This window comes from Chiloscyllium plagiosum, chromosome 35 (genome assembly GCF_004010195.1).
Source record: "Chiloscyllium plagiosum isolate BGI_BamShark_2017 chromosome 35, ASM401019v2, whole genome shotgun sequence".
Taxonomy (NCBI): domain Eukaryota; kingdom Metazoa; phylum Chordata; class Chondrichthyes; order Orectolobiformes; family Hemiscylliidae; genus Chiloscyllium; species Chiloscyllium plagiosum.
Window position 1 is genome coordinate 31,288,570 of NC_057744.1, and position 15,157 is coordinate 31,303,726.

Genomic DNA, 15,157 nt, shown 5'->3' on the forward strand with positions numbered 1-15,157 from the left:
ATAATACACATTCAATAAATTCAGGACAGGCTGTTCCTCAGTCTTTGAGGATTAGCTGAAGGTTCAGGATCTGTATTTGTCGATTTGGAATTCTCCCGTTATCCAGGGCTGGTTCTGGTCTTTGGGTCATCTCACAAGGTGATCTTTTGGGTCTGGTCAGTCTGATGATGTGGACCATGCAGGACAAGGAGCTGCAGATGGAGTGCAGCTTGTCTGCCAAGTGAAGGCACTCTCTGAAGATGCTGTCAAAGAAGGTACAAAAGCAGAGTGAGTTGAGTCACCAGTTTGACCCTTTTATCCCCCTCTTTGCAACATTCTTGAAGATTCGGTGGCCTGGGTCCAATACAAGCATCAGGCGGGACGATCCAATCAGGTGACTACTTTCCATATTTAGAGGTCGCAGAACATGATTTTGAATCTTCAACTATCAAGTTGAAGGGGCGGCACAGTGGCTCAGTGGTTAGCACTACTCCCTCGCAGCACCAGGGTTCCAGGTTCAATTCCAGCCTTGGGTGACTGTCTGTGTGGAGTTTGCACATTCTCCCCGTGTCTGCGTGTGAATGCTCCGGTTTCCTCCCATAATCCAAAGATGTGCAGGTTAGGTGAATTGGCCATGCTAAATTGCCCATAGTCAGAGGGGGGTGGGTTGCTGTTCGGAGGGTCAGTGTGGACATGTTGGGCCAAAGGGCCTGTTTCCACACTGTAGGGAATCTACTCTAAAGTGCTGTCCTTGTCACACTGTGGCTCTGGCCTCCTACTGAGCTGAATCCCACCAAATCTGTGTACATCCTCCCAACAAAGACTGGAGGAGCAATCAACAATTCATTCTGAAACAATATGGCCGTTAGCACCTGGCCAGGCAGTTCCAGGCCTGTCTGGTTTTGACGGGAATTTGATTGAACAAGACCATGTCCCACCTCTGTAATTTGCAAATTGGTGTGACCAGCTGGGTTTAAACTTAACTTCCACATTTCGAGTTCTTATCCATACTCATTAAAAAGAGGCAACATTTCTGTGAGAAGCTTGGAGATCATAATTCAGCTGACCACATTCCGGGAAAGCAAGACTGTGAATGTTTTTTTTAATAATATATTTTTATTAAGAAAAAATAGATTTTTAGATATTACAACAAACACAAAATAATGCAATTCAAAACAGTATAAAAATAGTACAAAACTAAACCCAAATAATAAAAAAAAATTGCCAACCCACCCTCCTATACGAATGTATAAACATATATAGAGAAGTATAAAATTTTTAAAAAACGTAAACTAGCTATTTAACTAACTAAATAAATACCTAACAACAAACAAATAAATAGTAATAACCCAGCCCAGCCAAGCAAAACACTCATACATTAACAGTTCCTCCTCCTGGATATTGGACTCATGAAACACAATTGTTACAGCTATATAAAAGCCCTTGTTAGTGTGGCAGATAAATCTGTGTCCAGGTATTTCAAAAAGGGTTGCCATGTCTTGTAAAAATTCTCAGTTTTGTGGTGTACCATATTTGTGAGAAAATCCAGGGGAACATGCTCTATAACAATCTTCCGCCAACCCGACAGACCTGGGGGGTTTTCTGATATCCAACCTAGCAAGATATTCTTCCTTGCACAGAATGTAAGAATATTGAAACGTTTTTCCTTATGCGAGTCTGCAGGAAATACAATGGGTAGGCCCAAAAGGAGCAAAATAGGGTCCTTCTCCACCTCTGCCCCTAAAATCCTCTCCATTGCACCCACCACAGCCTGTCACAAGACCAAAGACAATGGGTAAGAGTGCCCGTGCAGACCTTGCACTTGGGACATGCTGAAGATACACCTGGTTTAAATTTTGATAAACGGTCTGGGGCTAAGTGGACCCTGTGGAGAATCTTCAACTGTAAAGCATGGGTCCTATTGCAAATTCATATCTTCCTTGCATTCTCCCAAATATCCTCCCATGCCTCTGAAGAAACTTCAACACCCAGCTCTCTTTCCCACACCTTGCAGAGTCAATCAGACTCATCTGAGGTGGCTCCCCCAATTGGTGATATAGAGTACTGACAGAGAGTGGACTCTTAGCCCTTAGTACCCCTCTTTCTTTGTCAGATTTATAGGGATCAGTCAAAAGTGTGTGTTTTTTTTAATAAAATCCCTAACTTGAAAAAAAACGAAAGAGGTCTCTATTAGGTAACTCGTACTTCCGTACTAACTGATCGAAGGACATCATTACATCTCCCTCAAATAAATCACCCATGCAAGATATACCCTCAGCTGCCCAACGTTTAAATCCTGAATCTATCATACCTGGTTGAAAATTCAGCATACGCACTAAAGGTGTAAACAAAGATATTTTGCCAATATTACCTTCCCTCTGCCGAATAGCCCTCCATGCTTTAACAGTATTGATGACTATTGGGTTATGGAAATATTCCCTAACTGTCCCCACTTTGTCCAAAAACAGCAAACTGGTAAGGGGGCACCTTGCCTGGGAGACTTCGATATCTAGCCATATTGAAAGAGGATCCCCACAAACCTAATCACTTACGTAGGTCAAAAGCGAGCTTAATTGGTAATTTTTAATGTCTGGAAGGTCTACTCCCCCCAGTCTGTGAGGCAACTGCAGTTTGGCTAATTTAACGAGGGGCCATTTACGGTGCCAGATAAAGGAGCTGAACCAACTGAGTGTTTGTTTATTGAAAATCAGGGGGAGCATCCGTACAGGGTATAGCAAACGAGGGAGAATATTCATCTTAATAAGCGCTATCTGACCCAACCATGAGACTGGAAGTGCCTCCCATCTTTGGAGATCTTGTTTAATTTTTTCAAATAATTGAGTAAATTGGCTTTGAACAGCCAATCCAGAACTGGAGTAATTAATATGCCCAAATACGCAAAACCCCCCTGTGACCACCTAAATGGGAATCTATAGTCACTGTCAAGAGCCAACTCTTTTGTAAGACCACCCATAGGCATAGCCTCTGATTTAGCAAAATTAATCTTATACCCTGAAAAAGCGCCAAATGCATTTTATCAGGCAAGGCACTGAAACTGCTGGATTTGTCAAGAAAATTAGAACATCATCTGCATACAGCGAGATCTTATGTAATTTTGACCCCACTTCTGGAGCTGATATATTGAGATCCCCACGAATGGCCTCTGCTAACAGTTCAATCACCAATGTAAAAAGTAATGGTGAAAGGGGACAGCCCTGCCAGTTGCCCCTAGAAATATTAAAATTGCTTGATTGTACTCTGTTGGTAATGACCGCAGCGAGAGGTACACTATAGAGAACCTTTATCCATCTTATGAAAACTTCGCCCAGACCAAACTGGTCTAGAGTATAGAAAAGGTATGGCCACTCAACTCGGTCAAATGCCTTCTCTGCATCTAAAGAAATCACCAATACCTGTATTGACTGCTGCTTGAATTACGTTAAGCAGCCTCCTAACGTTATTGGAGGATCTGCGACCCTTTATGAAGCCCGTCTGATCCTCTTTAATAATAGAGGGTAACACAGTCTCCAGTCTTAACGCAAGAGCTTAGAGAGGATCTTAAAGTCCACATTTAAGAGCGAGATGGGCCTGTATGAAGCACAGTCTTCCGGATCCTTCCCTTTTTTAAGGATAAGTGAAATATTGGCCTCTCTCAGAGATGGTGGGAGACAATCATGACTGTCTGAATCATTAAACATATTCAGCATCGGGCCTGACAGTATACTTATAAATTCCTTATAGAATTCACTGGGAAGTCCATCAGGACCAGACGCCTTTCCACTCTGAAGCTGCCTCACAGCTTCCTGCACTTGCTCTGATAATGGGGCATTGAGAAAGGACTATTGTTCGGGAGTCACACCCGGGAGCTTCAGATTTCTAAAAAAGGATTCCATTTTGGCCTGCCCCTCCTCACAATTCTCAGACTGATATAACTTAGAGTAGAATCTCTGGAATGCCACATTAATCTTTTTAGAATCACATGTTAGGTTTCCAGGCCCTTCCCTAATCGCTGTAATGGTTTGTGGGGCACTTCTCTTTCTGGCAAGGTATGCTAAGTACTTGCCTGGCTTGTCACCATGCTTGTATAACCTTTGCTTTGCAAAAGCCAGCTCCTTCTTTGCCGTCTGCGTGGGCACGGATTTTAGTGTAGACCACAGAGCCGTAATCCTCTGTAGTTTGACTAACGAGGGTCTGTCAATGTAGGCCTTCTCGGCTGCCTTCAACCGTGCTTCAAGGAGATGTTGCTGCTCACCCTTCTGCCGCTTCCTACTGGTGGAATATGAAATAACTAACCCCCTGGCATAAGCTTTGGCAGTTTCCCAGAGAACAGATGAGCTATCAACCGAGCCTATGTTGATGTCTAGGAATGCCCGAAATTCCCTAGAGAAATACTCCACAAACTTGCTGTCCATGAGAATAAAAGGGTCCATTTGCCAGTACCTTGAACCCACTGTAACATCCTTAATTTTAACCATGAGGTACACTGGAGCATGATCAGAGATGGCAATATTACCAATCGGACAGGATGCCACCAGATCCAGGGTTACCGCAGGGGTCAGAAAAAAATCAATCCTCGTATGACATCTATGCAGATTGGAGAAAAATGTGAAATCTTAGATCCCTCGTAAATTAGGGCCTTTGGATCCTTCCCCTGGAGTCTGGAAGCCTCCATGACTCTCTCCTTATCCCGGTAATGTCCACCAACCCTAATTCCCCACACAAACCCAATAACTGTTTAGTTTGTGCAGAGGGTATCGAGGGTCCTTTAGGCAACCTGTCTACTGTGGGGTCCATGAGGCAGTTAAAATCTCCCCCTATAATGATGTGCCGAGACTTGAGACTTATCAGTTTAGAAAAAGCATCTACCAAGAATTTAAGAGGATGAGCTGGGGGACAATAAACATTTAAAATGCCATATTCTTCCCCATTTATCAAGGCCTTAAGAATTACAAACCTCCCATATGTGTCTTTAACACATTCCAACAATTTAAATGAGAGATTTTTCCTTACCAATATAGCCACTCCGCTACTTCTGGTATTAAATGATGAAAAATAAACTCGGTCAAAGCCATTCTGCTGTAATTTCAGATGCTCCTTGTCATCCAAATGTGTCTCCTGTGACAAAGCAATATCCACCTTCTCCTTTCTAAGACTCAAGAGTACCTTTTTCCTCTTAATTGGTGAGTGACTTCCCTTGATATTCCAGGTACACCATTTAATCAAATCATTAGCCATAATCTTCTGCAATTATATTTAAATTCCAGAGAGGAGGAACCCGAACCACAAATTGCTGAGCCTTAGTGTCGCATGGTCCACCAAATATAAAACCTACATAAACTAAAACCACTACATTTAACAAACATACGAAATTATTAAAAATAAAAAAAAACAACAAAAACCAGAAAACAAACCAACATATAAAGCACCAATAGTGCTGAGTAGGGGAACTCACCCCCTGCCCGAAGGGGGCAACTACCCGTCCCGAACTGCCCATAAATGGGCATCTAACCATCTCAACCACCTTCACTTCTCCCAGCTAGAGCCACATCACAAGCACAAGCTAAAAAAAATAAACACCCCATAGAATATCAATATGAATAAAAAAAATTCTTTCACAAAAAAAAAGGGAATAAATACCCCAACCATCCTTTGGTATGTCCTAACTTAGAAATTTAAAATGTACATCTTAACCACCGCCAGACATAGTTGGAACCAAATTATTATCAATAGAGGTTAAAAAAAAGGGGAAAAACAAAGCTCCTACCGGATTTCCTCCATTTCTTTTACAGAATGATGAATGTATACCCAAGCAACAATATTTATGCATACTACAATTGTTTAAATTAGGTTATTTTGTCCACAAAGTCTCTTGCCTTCTCCGATGTGTCAAAGAGATGCATGGATCCATCTAAGGTGATCCGAAGCACTACCGGATATTTCAGGGAGTACTGAATCCCAAGCTCCTTCAATCTTCTCTTGACACCATCATACGATTTTCGTTTCTGGATCACCGCCGCTGAAAAGTCCTGAAAAAACATAATCTTAGACCTCTCGTAAATTAGGGTCTTTGGATCCTTCCCCTGGAGTCTGGAAGCCTCCATGACTCTCTCCTTATCCCGGTAATGATGGAACCGCACCAGGAAAGGACGAGGGCGTTGACCCAGAACCAACCTCCATGCTGCGATCTGGTGAGCCCTCTCTATCTTCAATCCTCTCATGCCAGTCTCCAAGTCAAGGAATTTCGGAAGCCAATCTTCAACAAATTCCGCAGGCCACTCACCTTCCTTACCCTCAGGCAGACCGATAATCCGAATGTTTTTTCTCCTGCCCCTGTTTTCAAGATCATCCACTTGGTCACGCAAATTACAAACCTGCGTCTTCAGGGCTTGGATCTCTTCCTTGAATGAACTGGCATCAGCTTCCACCACTGTGACCCTGTGCTCCAACTCATCTGTCCTCTTCTCCAGGTCTCCCAGCTGCTGCTCATGCTTCTACAGCATGAGAGAGACTGGAGCCAGCTTCTCTTCAATCTGTTTCCCTAACATCTCGCGAGATTTCGAGAGCTACCTCACCAGGTCCTGGAGAGTAATCGGCTCCGAGGCTGCTGCAGGCTGAGCTGCAGACCCGGCCTCAGATGCTCCTCCTCCCTTTTTAGGCATTTCTGGACAGCTGAAAATACAGGTAAGTCAATTTTTAAATGTTTCTTGGGGCTCCACAATCTTTCCAATGCCCCAAGAAATCCTGATGACCTGGGTTGGGTGGGTTAAAGGACAGTCCTGCTCCTGCTGCGATGCGAAGCTCTGCAGTGTGATCTTCTCAGATCACCGCCATCCTAGATCCCCTGACTGTGAATTTAATGTCACAATCAGAACAGCCGTGATCTTATTAAATGGCGGAGCAGACTCAAGAGGCTAAATGACCTGCTGCTCCCTAATCATGTGCTCATTGGGGATTGTTTATTTCAAACAGTAAAACACATTGTAAGTTATAAAGCAGACATTACAGCAAACAAATTTCTGCTTGAAGTTTGCAAAACTATAATAAGCAACAGCTAGGCAGAGTCACAACTTTGTATGCATACCTCACATGTAATCCTTAAAGGTGAATTATCTTAAAGGCAAGGTGCACCTCTGTTGTACTAAATGGGACTGTCTTCAAATTGATCAAGCAACTCAAGGCTATGTATTCTTGAGGCACCATCAACAGCAGCAGATTCATACTCCAACACAATCTGCAACCTCATGGCCTTGGGGAACCCCCACTCTACACTGCAGCAGCAGGAGTGGTGCGAGCATGGAGCAGGGGACTGCCAGGAAGGTAAACTTTCCTGGTAAATACTTACCTCATGAATAGGCGCAACCGGTGTGGATGCAGACATGGGGATTGCTGGGTCCGTGAACTGATATATTTAGGCTGTGGCCTATATACACATATATCATTATGAATACTGTTGAAGAGGAAAGCCTACCAGGGGAAAGCCACAGTGGCCAGGTCTCTGGCACTCAGCTTGGCTCTGTGGCTCAGAAGGGAAGTGGGGGAAAATAGGAGAGCAATAGTGATAGGAGATTCAGTGGTGAGAAGAACAGACAGGAGATTCTGTGGTCATGACAGAGACTCCTGGATGGTATGTTGTCTTCTGGGTGTCAGTGTCAGGGATGTCTCAGATTGAGTCTACAGTATTCTTAACAGAGAGGGAGAGCAGCCAGAAGTTGTGCTACACATCGGTACCAATGACACAGCTAGAAAAAGTGAATATGCGGACTTAGGTTGGAAAGGCAGGACGAGCAGAGTGGTAATCTCAGGACTGCTACTGGTGCCATGGGCTAGTGAGGCTAGGGACAGAGAGCAAGTGAAGCTGAACATGTGGCTGCAGGGTTGATGTATGAGGGACGGCGTCAGATATGTGGATCATTGGGATACCTTCTGGAGAAGGTGGGACCTTTATGAGAAGACGGATTGCATCTGAACTGGAGGGGCACCAATATCCTGGGTGGGAGGTTTGCTAGAGCTCTTCAGGAGGGTTTAAACTAGTGTGGCAGGGATTTGTGAACTAGGGCTATAGATCTAAGGATTGAGTAGGTAGTGAACAGCTAGATACAGTGTCCAGAGAGTCTGTGAGGAGGGATAGACAGTTGATAGGACAAAGGTACAGTCAGTGTGATGGGTTGAAGTGTGTCTTTTTTAATGCAAGAAGTAGCAGGAATAAGGGTGATGAACTAAGAGCATGGATCAGTACTTGTATGTTATGGGCATTATGGAGACTTGGATATCACAGGGGCAGGAATGGTTGTTAGATGTTCTGGGGTTTAGATATGTCAAAAGGAATAGGGAGGGAAGTAAAAGAGATGGGGGAGAGGCATTGCTAATCAGGGATAATATTACAACTGCTGAAAGGGAGGTCATCGAGGAGGGTTTGTCTACAGAGTCAGTGTGGGTGGAAGTCAGAATTAGGAAAGGAGCAGTCACTTTATTGGGAACTTTCTACAGACCCCTCAATAGCAACAGATACATGGAGGAGCAGATTTTGGAAAGGTGCAGAAGTAACAGGGTCGTTGCCATGGGTGACTTCAACTTCCCTAATATTGATTGGAACCTCCTTAGTTCAGATAGTTTGGATGGAGCAATTTTTGTCATGTGTGCCCAGGAACGATTCCTGACTCATTATGTAGATAGAGCAGGAGAATCGATGTTTCGGGCATAAGCCGAAACATCGATTCTCCTGCTCCTTGGATGCTGCCTGACCTGCTGTGCTTTTCCAGCAACACATTTTTCAGCTCTGATCTCCAGCATCTGCAGTCCTCATTTTCTCCTCAATATGTAGATAGGCTGACTAGAGGGGAGGCCATATTGGATTTGGTGCTTGGCAATGAACCAGGCCAAGTGTCAGATCTCTCGGTGGGAGAGTATTTCGGTGATCGTGATCACAACTCCCTGACTTTTACCATCGTCATGGAGAAGGAGGGGAGCAGAAGTATGGGAAAGTATTTAACTGGGAGAGGGGGGGTTACAATGCTATTTGGCAGGAACTGGGGCACCTAAATTCAGAACACATGTTCTCAGGAAAATGCATGATAGAAACATGGAGGCTATTTAGGGAGCACTTGCTGATAGTGCTGGATAGCTTTGTCCCACTGAGGCAAGGAAGGGATGATAGGGTGAAGGAACCTTGGGTGACAAGGGATGTGGAACATCTAGTCAAGAGGAAGAAGGAAGCTCACTTAAGGGTGAGGAAGCAAGTGTCAAACAGGACTCTAGAGGGTTACAAGGTAGCCAGGAAGGAACTGAAGAATGGACTTAGGAGAGCTAGAAGGGGGCATGAAAAAGCTGTAGCAGGTAGGATTAAGGAAAACCCTAAGGATTTCTACACTTATGTGAGGAACACAAGGATGGCCAGAGTGAGGGTTGGGCCGATCAGGGAGAGTGGAGGGAACTTGTGCCTGGAATCAGAGGATGTAGGGAAAGTCCTTTTTGAATACTTTGCTTCAGTATTCATTACTGAGAGGGATCTTGTCATTTGTGAGGACAGTGTAAAAAAGGCTGATATGCTTAAGCAGGTTGATGTTAAGAAGAAGGATGTGCTGAAAAGTTTGAAAGATGTAAGGATAGATAAGTCCTCTGGGCCAAAAGGATATACCCAAGGTTTACAGGAAGTGAAGAAAGAGATTGCTGCACCTTTAGTGATGAAATCTTTGTGTCCTCACTATCCACTGGGGTAGTTCCTGATGACTGGAGGTTGGCAAATGCTATTTCCTTGTTCAAGAAAGGGAATAAGGATAATCCTGGGAATTACAGACCAGTCAGTCTTACATTTGTGAAGGAGAAAGTATTAGAGAGGATTCTGAGAGACAGGATTTATGATTACTTGGAAAATTGACTGGCCCATAGAAGAAGAGAGTGGTAGTAGATGGGAAGCATTTAGCGTGGAGCTTGGTGACCAGTGGTGTTCCACAACGATCAGTTCTGGGACCTCTGTTCTTTGTGATTTTCATAAATGATTTGGATGAGGAAGTGGAAGGGTGGGTTAGTAAGTTTGCCGATGATACCATGGTTGGTGGAGTTGTGGATAGTGAGGAGGGCTGTTGTAGGTTGCAACAGGACATTGACAGGATGCAGAGCTGGGCTGAGAAATGGCCGATGGAGTTCAACCTGGAGAAGTGGGAAGTGATACACTTTGGAAGGTTGAATTTGAATGCAGAATACAGGGTTAAAGGCAGGATTCTTCACAGTGTGGAGGAACCGAGGGATCTTGGGGTCCATGTCTATAGATCCCTCAAAGTTGCCACCCAGGTTGATAAAGTTGTTAAGAAGGCGTATGGTGTGTTGGCTTTCATTAGCAAGGGGATTGAGTTTAAGAGCCTCCAGGTTATGCTGCAACTCTAAAGAACCATGGTTAGACCACACTTGGAATATTGTGTTCAGTTCTGGTCGCCTCATTGTAGGAAGGATGTGGAAGCTTTAGAGAGAGTGAAGAGATTTACCAGGATGCTGCCTGGCCTGGAGTGCATGTGTTGTGAAGAAAGGTTGAGGGAGCTAAGGCTTTTCTCATTGAAGCAAAGAAGGGTGAGAGGCAACTTGGTAGAGGTGAACAAAATGATCAGAGGCATAGATAGAGTACAAAGCTTTTTCCCAGGACAGAAATAGCTATCGCAAGGGGGCATAATGTTAAGGTGATTGGAGGAATGTTTAGGGAGATGTCAGAGGTAACACAGAGAGTGGTGGGTAAATGGAATGCACTGCCAGCAGTGGTAGAAGAGTCAGAGACATTAGGGACATTTAAGCGGCACATGGATGATAGTAAAATGAAGGGTATGTTGGTTAATTTGATCTTAGAGTAGGATAAAAAGTTGGCAGAACATTGAGGGCTGAAGGGCCTGTACTATGCCGTACTGTTCAATGTTCCATGTTCTACCACTACCACCAGGGGATCAACCTGCTTCAATGGAGAGTGCAGGATGGGATGTCAGGAGTATCATCCGGCACACCAAAGAATGAGGTGCCAACCTAGTGAAGATACCAAACAGGACCACTTGCATGCCAAACAACATAAGCATGTGATGGACAGAGCTAAACGATCCCACAGCCAACGGATCAGATCTAAGCTCAGCAGTCCTACCTCATCCAGTTATGAATGGTGGTGGATGATCAAACAACTCACTGGAGGAGGAGGCTCCATAACTATCTCCACCCTCAAGGACAGAAGAGCATCTGTACATCTGTGCAAAAGGTAAGGCTGAAGCTTTCATGACAATTTTCCACTAGAGGTGCCTAATGGATGATCCATCTTGACCTCTTCCAATGGTCCCCACCAGTCTTCAGCTAATTTGATTCACTCCATATGATATCAAGAAAATTGTTGTAGACACTGGATACTGAAAATGGTTGTAGGCCCTGACAACATTCTGGCAATAGTACTGAAGACTTACGCTCCAGAACTTGACACTCCCCTAGCAAAGCTATCCAAGTACAGTTACAACACTGGCATCTCCCCAACAATGTGAAAAATTGCCCAAGTTTGTCCTGTACACAAGAAACAGGACAGGTCCAAACTGGCCAATTGCCACCTAATCAGTCTACTCTCAATCATCAGTAAAGTGATGGAAAGTGTCATCTACAGTGTTATCAAGCAGCACCTGCTCAGCAATAAACTGCTCAACAACATCCAGTTTGGGTTCTGCCAGGACCATTCAGCTCCTGACCTCATTACAGCCTTGGTTCAAACATAGACAAAAGAGCTGAACTCCAGAGGTGAGGTGAGAGTGACAGCCCTTGACATTAAGGCCACATTTAATTGAATGTGGCATCATGGACCCCTGGCAAAACTGGAGTGAATGGGAATCAGGGGGCAACTTCTCCTGGTTGGAGTCAGGCCTGGCTGCAGGAAGATGGTTGTGGTTGTTGGAGATCAGTCATTTCAGCTCCAGGACATCTCTGCAGGAGTTCCTCAGGGTAGTGTCTTAGGCCCAACCATCTTCAGCTGCTTCATCAATGACCTTCCCTCCATTATTAAGTGAGGAGTGGGGATGTTCACTGATGACTGCACAGTGTTCAGCACTATTCACAGTTTCTCAGATACTGAAGCAATTCATTTTCAAATGCAACAAGATCTAAACAATATCAAAGATGGAAATGTGTTGCTGGAAAAGCGCAGCAGGTCAGGCAGCATCTAGGGAACAGGAGAATCGACGTTTCGGGCATTAGCCCTTCTTCAGATGCTAATGCCCGAAACGTCGATTCTCCTGTTCCCTAGATGCTGCCTGACCTGCTGCGCTTTTCCAGCAACACATTTCCATCTCTGATCTCCAGCATCTGCAGACCTCACTTTCTCCCTAAACAATATCAAAGCCTTGCCTGACAAGTGGCAGAACTGAAGAATGGCCTCTGGACCCGAAACATTAACTCTATTTCTCTCTCCACAGATGTTGCCAAACCTGCTAAATTTTTCCAGCAATTTTGTTGTAAAAATCCAAGTGGTTTGCTAATGTCCTTGGTAAGGAAAATCTACCATCTACCATCCTTACCTGATCTGGCTATTTTGCCAGAGCGGCGAGGAGAGAAGGAGGAGTGAAGCGAGGGCTACCGGGAAGGTAAGGGCTTAGTTTATATTTGGGCAGTGGCTAAACCCGAGATACTACACGTGTAGTATCTCCCTCCTGCCCCCCCCCCACAACCGGAAGAAAAAGACCCTGTAAGCTAAGGCTTTTATTTCTTATCTTTCTTTTTCATTTATTTAAGTGCATTGTTTGGTTTTAGTTAGTTCATATAAAGCTAAGCTTACAATGGCAGGGGATCTCAGACCTGTGGCATATTACTCGTGCTTGATGTGGGAACTTAGGAACGTGTCTGACGTTCCTGACTCCTACACTTGCAAGAAGATTGATGAGGGCAGAGCAGTAGATGTGATCTATATGGACTTCAGTAAGGCGTTCGACAAGGTTCCCCATGGGAGACTGATTAGCAAGGTTAGATCTCATGGAATACAGGAAGAACTAGCTATTTGGATGCAGAACTGGCTCAAAGGTAGAAGACAGAGGGTGGTGGTGGAGGGTTGTTTTTCAGACTGAAGGCCTGTGACCAGTGGAGTGCCACAAGGATCGGTGCTGGGTCCTCTACTTTTTGTCATTTACATAAATGATTTGGATGCGAGCATAAGAGGTTCAGTTAGTAAGTTTGCAGATGACACAAAAATTGGAGGTGTAGTGGACAGCAAAGAGGGTTACCTCAGATTACAACAGGATCTGGACCAGATGGGCCAATGGGCTGAGAAGTGGCAGATGGAGTTTAATTCAGATAAATGTGAGGAAAGCAAATCTTAGCAGGACTTATACACTTAATGGTAAGGTCCTAGGGAGTGTTGCTGAACAAAGAGATCTTGGGGTGCAGCTTCATAGCTCCTTGAAAGTGGAGTTGCAGGTAGATAGGATAGTGAAGAAGGCGTTTGGTATGCTTTCCTTTATTAGTCTGAGTATTGAGTACAGGAATTGGGAGGTCATGTTGTGGCCATACAGGACATCGATTAGGAATATTGCGTGCAATTCTGGTCTCCTTCCTATCAGAAAGATGTTGTGAAACTTGAAAGGGTTCAGAAAAGATTTACAAGGATGTTGCCAGGGTTGGAGGATCTGAACTACATGGAGAGGCTGAAAAGGGTGGGGCTATTTTCCCTAGAGAGTCAGAGGCTGAGGGGATACCTTATAGAAGTTTACAAAATTATAAGGGGCATGGATAGGATAAATAGACAAAGTCTTTTCCCTGGGGTCAGGGAGTCCAGAACTAGAGGGCATAGGTTTAGGGTGAGAAGGGAAAGATATAAAAGAGACCTAAGGAGCAACTTTTTCACACAGAGCATGGTACGTGTATGGAATGAGCTGCCAGAGAATGTGGTGGAGGCTGGTACAATTGCAACATTTAAGAGGCATTTGGATGGGTATATGAATAGGAAGGGTTTGGAGGGATATGGGCCGGGTGCTGTCAGGTGAGACTAGATTGGGTTGGGATATCTGATCGGCATGGACGGGTTGGACCGAAAGGTCTGTTTCCATGCTGTACATCTCTATGACTCTAAGTGTGTCCAGTTGCAGCTCTTGTATGATGACTCTGGAGCTGTGGATGGACTCACTGTGGAGCATCTGCGATGCTGAGGAGGTCGTGGATAGCACGCTTAGTGAACTGGTCACACCATAGGTTAGAATTGCTGAGGAAGACAGTGAATGGGTGACCAAAAGACAGGAAAAAAGAGTAGGAAGACAGTGCAGGTGTCCCCTGCGGTCATCTCCCTCCAAAATAGGTATACCATTTTGGATACTGTTGGGGGAGATGGCTCACCGGGGGAGGGCAGCAGTTGCCAAGATCATGGCACCGTGGCGGGCATTGCTGTTCAGAAGGGCGGGAAAAGTACTCGTAGGGCCATAGTCATAAGGGATTCTATTGTGAGGGGAGTAGATAGGCGGTTCTGTGGCCAAAAACGGGACTCCCGGATGGTATGTTGCCTCCCAGGTGCTCGGGTCAGGGATGTCACCGATCGGCTGCAGAGCATTCTAAAAGGGGAGGGTGAACAGCCAGTTGTCTTGGTGCATATAGGCACCAACGATATAAGTAGAAAGTGAGATGAGTTCCTGAAAGAAAAATTCAGGAAGCCAGGAGAGAAGTTAAAGGGAAGGACCTCAAATGTACTGATCTCTGGATTACTATCAGTGCCACGTGCTAGCCAAAGTAGAAATGAAAGAATAGGCAGGATGAACATGTGGCTTGAGGGATGGTGTAAGTGGGAGGGGTTCAGATTTATTGGACATTGGGACCGGTTCTGGAGAAGGTGGGACTATTACAAAAGGGACGGTCTACACCCGAACCAGACCGGAACCAATGTCCTTGGGGGGAGTTTTTGCTACTGCTGTTGGGGAGGTTTTAAACTAATGTGGCAGGGGGCTGGGAACCAGAAGAGAAAACAAGTAGGCAGCAAGGTGGAGACTGGAGGCTGTAAGAACCATGAAGATAGCACTAATAAAGGGAAGAGTAGGTAGACAGCAGGTGAACGCAAAAGAACTGGTAGCCTGAAATGCATCTACTTTAATGCAAGGAATATAGTGTGTAAAGCAGAAGAACTTAGGGCTTGGATTTGTGCCTGGGAGTATGGCATTATTGCCATCACAGAGACTTGGTTGAAGGAAGGGCATGATGATTG